Below are 6,943 nucleotides of genomic sequence, written 5' to 3'. Positions count from 1 at the left end.
ACCTGTGAAACAGAGTGCTTCTTTCTCTCCTTTCATAGATCAGCAACTGGATTTAGTCTACCTAGTTAGCAAAAGTTATTTTATACTGTTAATTCTTGTTACAGAACTTTTGTCAGATGTTTTTTATATTTATTTCCTGTGCTTAAGCACATTTAAGGAATTTTATGTCAACATCTAAAGTTTACTGAAAACATATAGAATGTCATTACAGTCACTGAATCTTTTTTTTTCCTAAAATGTGTTTAAATATTTGCTACCAATAAATTATTATATTTACATCAAGACTTTCCAAAGCTGTCCAACACCTATCAAATAGCATTTTGGATTCTTCCAGTTTTGCTCTCAGCGTTAAAAAGAAAAGATGTCCAACCTCTGAATAGATTACATACTCTGAAGAGCGACCAAGCCTAAGTAATGACTTTCCTGTGGAATGGCTCTGGTCCGGAAAAGCTACCCTGAGGAACGGCAGTTTCGATTGCATTAAAATAGAGCCTTTCCTTGGAACTGGCGCGCACTGCAGCAATCGCGCGGCAGGAGGGATGGTACCAACCCCACCGCACCCCATCCCAGCTTAAGACCAAGAAGGTTAGCGCTAAGAGGTGAGCGAAACCTGATTTGTACAACCTGGAACAATGGCACCATCTCCTATGCATACTAGACACCGAATTCTGCAAACTGCTGGAGTTGACTGGGGGAGAGTTGCCGGCCTACTTCTCAGAATTGCTAGTTCTCAGAGTCCTTGTAAGCCTTAAAATAAGAGAAGAATTTTAGAAGGTGAGTCGTAATCCACTTTATAGCAACTAACAAAGGACAATGTTCTTTAAGCGCATCGGGCATCATATTGCCTGAAGTTATCCATTTTTAAAACGAAAAAAAATGTTATGTCATAAAGTAATGTGGTAGGTTTATATTCCTCAGTGCAAAAGAAGTTTAAGTATTAAAATTTTTAAGCATAAAAGAATATTACAATTATTTCTAACAAGTTTTTCTTGCAATTGCTAACTCTGGTTTATTTTAATTATTTTGTAACATAGAAGAGTTCACTAGAAATTGAATATTCAAAAAAAATTTTTAAAAAAAAGAAATTGAATATTCAATATATTTACTAAATACCTACCAAGTACAAAGTATTATGTTAGGTATTTTTGTGGATAAGAATAATACAGGCCCTGAAACCTAAAAAATATACCACCCTATTTTGAAAATCTCTAAATTACAAATCAATTTCATGTTTGCTTATCAGACGCTATCTACTTCCAAAAAAGTTTTGGAATAGCATAATAAAAACCAATCAACCCATTAATACGTACATCTTTTTAAGTAATCAAGAGCATGAGAAAAATCAATTACTTCTTCTAAGACACAACATAAATGAATAATCCCTCCCAAAACTAGACAGTTCAACTAAAAATAAGTTAAGAAAGAACTCACATATCCTTATAAGTAAATGTAAGACAGATACTGTTGTGGCTGTGAGGTCCCGTCAAGTTACCCTGTGCACAACAGAACAGACAAACAAACACTGTCCGGAAGTCACCCTGTGCACAACAGAACAGACAGACAGACACTGTCTGGAAGTCACCCTGTGCACAACAGAACAGACAGACACTGTCTGGAAGTTACCCTGTGCACAACAGAGCAGACAGACACTGTCTGGAAGTCACCCTGTGCACAACAGTACAGACTGACAGACACAGTCCAGAAGTCACCCTGTGCACAACAGTACAGACTGACAGACACTGTCCGGAAGTCACCCTGTGCACAACAGAAGAAGCAAACCACTGTGAGTCAGCATTGACGTCGAATAGGCACAGTGACGAGGCCCTCAAACAGTGTCTATCAAAGAGTTACTACTACACTTTTCAAAGTTAACTGACTCCTAATCACAGTTTATAATGCTTGCACTTTACCTTCAGGGTATACCCTTCTATGACAATAACCTCTTGCTTTTGAGTCAATTTTGACACATAGTGACCCCATGCGACAAACTAGAACTGTGCCATGGGCCAGAATTCTAGGTCAAGTCTTTCTCCCGTGGACATTCACTCTCACTGCCTTAAGTTGATTCCCACTCACAGGATACGCTAGAACTTCCCCTATGGGTTTGCACAGTTGTAAATCTTTTTTTTAACATTTTATCAATTGTATCAAGCACATTTGTACATATGTTGCCATCATTATTTTAGAGACATTTATAATCTATGAGCTCTTGGTGTCAGGCTCTTTTTTCTGTTCCTCCCTCCCTCCCACCCTTGTAGCTCCCTTGATAGATTATAAATTATTATTATTTCCATATCTTACACCGACCGCTCTCTCCCTTCCCCCATGGTTTCTGTTGTTCGTCCCGGGGGGTACAGGAGGGCTGTTAATATGTCAATCATCACGACAGGTTCCCCCTCCTCTCCACACCTTCCCCTTGCCCTACTGGTATCATTACTCCATTCCTGTTCCTAGATTCCATGTGTCATGAGCTCTTATGTCTTATCCATACCTGTGCACATGCTCCGGTCTAGCCCATAGTGACAGGCAGCACTGGGGTCATGATAGTGGCAGGTGAGGAAGCCTTAAGGAGCCAGAGGAGTATCGTGAGTATTGTGTGTTTTATCGGTGCTTTACTGCACCCTGATTGACTCGTCCTTTCCCTGTGACCCCTCTTAGAGGACATGTCTCTAAGATGGGCTTTGTCTACAGATGGGCTTTGGGTCTCTGCTCCGACCCCCTCACGCAGAAACTTTCACCTTTCTTCCAGGGAGCAGTTGGCGGGTTTGGACTACCCACCTTGCCTCCATGCCAACACAGTGCCTCATGCTAAGTCTGGATCTCTCCGGCAAGAACAACTAGGCTGTTTCAGTGAACATGGTGCAAAGTAAGTGATTGGTCTTCTGAGTAAATTCTTAACTTTTATTTTTTTATTTGTTGAAGAATAAAACCTAACCATGTAAATATGAGGCTCCTTACCTAGAGAGTTTATTAGCAGGAACAAACTATTGAAAATCCACCTTTCCCCTTATTCCACATTCAATCCTTCAGCAAGCCCTGAATAGGTAGAGATATAGCTCCAACCTAAACTAAACCCATTGCTGTCGATTCACACTCTGATGTGTAGTGGCCCTTTAGGACAGAGTTAAACTGCTCCAGGAAGTTTCCAAGGCCTTACCTCTCTCTGGGAGGAAGCTGCTGCATTGTTAGCCCATGGGGCGGCTGTTGACTTCTCATGGTCCAAGGGGTAGCAAGTAAGCACTGTGCCAGCTGGTCTGCCCGATATCTGTAAAACCTATCCTCACATTTCCACATCCACTGTGGTTCAAATCAGTGACTGCAGTACAAGTTCAACCACCCCCGGGCTGTGATGTCTATTCTGACTCTTATGGACCCCATAGGGTACGGTAAGAGTCTCTGCTGGTGGATTTCCAAGGCTGAAAGTCTGTATGGATGGAAACAGACTGCTTGGCCTTTCTTGTAGGCATCAGCTGGTAGATTTGAATCGCTGACTTTAGGGTTAGCAGCCCATTGCTTAACCCACTGCACCCCCAAAGGCTCCTTTCTCCTTCATTCCTCATTCATTCTATTAGTTATCATTATTCACACCGCAGCAAGAGAGATCATCTATCTGAAAGCTTAAATCAGATCCTGTCATTTTCTTAATTACAGCAAAAAGCCAATAGTAAATGTGGAACAATGAAATTAGAAAGTCATCTCCACCAGGCCTTGAGGACGATGCTCCCGCTGAGAGCAGCCAGTCCACAGAGAGGACCACATGGCCGGCCCCACTATGAGTCACGATGTCCTTCACTGACCCATAACCCTACAGGGGACAACACTACTGGAGACACAGTGTGGGAATTGTGCCCAATCTGATTCCACCACACCGAAGCAAAACACTAAGGAGGTGCAACAAAACAGCAAGGGAACGGAGCGGCGAAGTCCCCAGGGAATACCAAAGGTGGACTTGGGGCCAGGGCTGGGTGCCCCAAAAGACTGGACTGGAAAACACTCCTAAAGCCCAACAAACAGTCCTTGAACTAACTACAATCTTTTCTTTCTTCTTGTGTTTTGTTTTTTTATCATTGGTTTGTTGTATATTGTTGCTTGGTTTTGCTCTGTCTTATTTTTATTCTCTGCAGGTCTGTCTAAATAAGATAGGCTAGATGAACAATCTGGAGGAGAAAACAAAGGGGCCGACAGTTCTGGGGGGACATGGGAGCGGGGGAGGTGGGAGGAAGATAGTGGTGTTAACAAACCTAGGGACAAGGGAACAACAAGTGATCCAAATCGGTGGTAAGGAGGTTGTAGGAGGCCTGGTAGGGAGTGATCAATGGTAATGTAACCAAGAGGAATTACTGAAACCCAAATGCAGATTGAGCATGACAGTGGGACAAGAGGAAAGTCAAAGGAAATAGAGGAAAGAGCTAGGAAGCAAAGGGTATTTAAAGAGGTCTAAATAAAGGCATGTACATATGTAAATATATTTATATATGATGATGAGGAAATAGATCTATGTGCATGTATTTATAGGTTTAGTATTAAGGTCACAGAAGGACATTGGGCCTCCACTCAAGTACTCCCTCAATGCAAGAATACTTTCTTCTATTAAATTGGCATTCTATGATGCTCACCTTCTTGACACAATCGCTGAAGACAAAGCAGGCGAATAAGCAAATGTGGTGAAGAAAGCTGATAGTGCCCAGCTATCAAAAGATATAGCATCTGGGTAAACAAGCGGCCATCTAGCTCAGAAGTAACAAAGCCCACATGGAAGAATCACACCAGCCTGTGCGATCACGAGGTGTCGAAGGGATCAGGTATCAGGCATCATCAGAACAAATAAAATCATATCATTGTGAATGAGTGGGGGAGTGTGAAGTGGAGACCCAAAGCCCATTTGTAGGCAACTGGACATCCCCTTACAGAAGGGTCTTGGGGAGGAGACGAGTCAGTCAGGGTGCGATGTAGCAACGATGAAGCATACAACTTTCCTCTAGTTCCTAAATGCTTCCTTCCCCCCTCACTATCATGATCCCAATTCTACTTTACAAATATGGCTAGACCAGAGGATGTACACTGGTACAGATAGGAACTGGAAACACAGGGAATCCAGGGCAGATGATCCCTTCAGGACCAGTGGTGTGAGTGGCAATACTGGGAGGGCAGAGGGAGGGTAGGTTGGAAAGGGGAAACCAATTACAAGGATCTACATATAATCTCTTCCCTGGGGGATGGACAACAGAAAAGTGGGTAAAGGGAGACGTCAGACAGGGCAAGATATGACAAAATAATAATTTATAAATTATCAAGGGTTCATGAGGGAGGGAGAAGGAGGGAGAGAGGGGAAAAATGAGGACCTGATGCCAGGGGCTTAGGTAGAGAGCAAATGTTTTGAGAATGACAGGGGCAATGAATGTAGAAATGTGCTTTACACAATTGATGTATGTATATGTATGGATTGTGATAAGAGTTGTATGCGCCCCTAATAAAATGATTAAAAAAAACAATAAATAAATTAGAAAATCATCATTTGGCACTGTCAAGGAAAGAGATATAAATAAGCCATCATTCATCGATACTTGAACTAGTCGGTGTTAAGTTTGAGGAGCAGCAGGATAATCACACTCTCAAGTATTTCCTCACAAGATATTTTTCAGTTCTAGACAGAGAAATCTTAGCAAGTCACCAATGTTACCATTACTAGTAATGGAACAAACTGGCATCAGGTACCCGCAAGCACTCAACTCAAATTGAAAAATGCTTTATAAAATACATGGTGTGTTCGTCTTTTTTTTTTTTTAAACTCATTGAGATAGTTAACGTTTATTGTGCCAACATGGCCAATGAACACATGTGGGATTAATGGAAGGGCGGAGAGAGAAATGGCTTGGCGAGCCCACCTCTCGTCACCAATTTTCCAATCATGTTCCTTCCAATTCCCTGACGGTGTGTCTGTCTTAAAAAAAATCCTAGAAACTAAAGAAATACTAATGAACTCTTTTTCCAATAGATTAAAGGAGACTCGTGACATGATTACTAAATGTGGAGTATAATCGTTCCCAGGGAAAATCATAAGGCGATCTGCTCCCATAAAGGTCAACAGCCTACGCAAGGTCCACTATGAGTCAGAATCAACTGTCTGGCAGTTGGTGGGGACACCCAGTTGGTTCCGACTCACAGCGACCTTCTGTACAGCAAGACAAAACCCTGCCTGGTCCTGCGGTCCTGCACCATCCTCACAATCATTAGGCTTGAGTGCACTGTGGCAGCCACTGTCGCAACCCAGCTCCTTCAGCGTCTTCCTCTTCTTCCTGACCCTCTGCTTTACCAAGCATGCTGTCCTTCTCCGGGGACTAGTCTCCCTTGATACTATGTCCAACGTATGTGACAAAAAGTTAAAGCTTCCACGGAGCATTCTGGCTGTACTTCTTTCGAGACAGACTTAATTGTTCTTCTGGCAATCCTGGGCATTTTCAATATGCTTCCCCAGCATCATATTCCAAATGGATTAATTCTTCTTCAGTGTTCCTTATTCAATGTGCAACTGAAAAGACCATGGCTTGAGTCAGGCCTACTTTAGTTCTCAAAGGTACATCCTTGCTCTTCAAGGATGAAAGATATTATTGGGAGAATTGCCCAAATTTGAATTAAATTTGTAGATCGAATAATACTATCATTGATTTTATGATTTTCATCATTATTCTGTGGTCATGTAGGATAATTTCGTTAAAATGTTTTGTTTGGAACTATATACTATTCTGGGGTTAAAAAATGCTAATGGCCTCCCACTTAAGAGTGAAATTAAAATCCAAACTATTACATGACCTGGTCCCTATGCCTATCACTTCCTGCTACTTTTCTCTTAATCATCGGGCCAAGGCCTAGAACAACCTAAGTTCTCTGCTGAATGTCTCACTGCCATCAAGTCGATCCTATCACAGCTACCCTGTACGACAGG

This window comes from Tenrec ecaudatus, chromosome 14 (genome assembly GCF_050624435.1).
Source record: "Tenrec ecaudatus isolate mTenEca1 chromosome 14, mTenEca1.hap1, whole genome shotgun sequence".
NCBI lineage: Eukaryota > Metazoa > Chordata > Mammalia > Afrosoricida > Tenrecidae > Tenrec > Tenrec ecaudatus.
Note: the sequence above shows the minus strand (reverse complement) of the source record.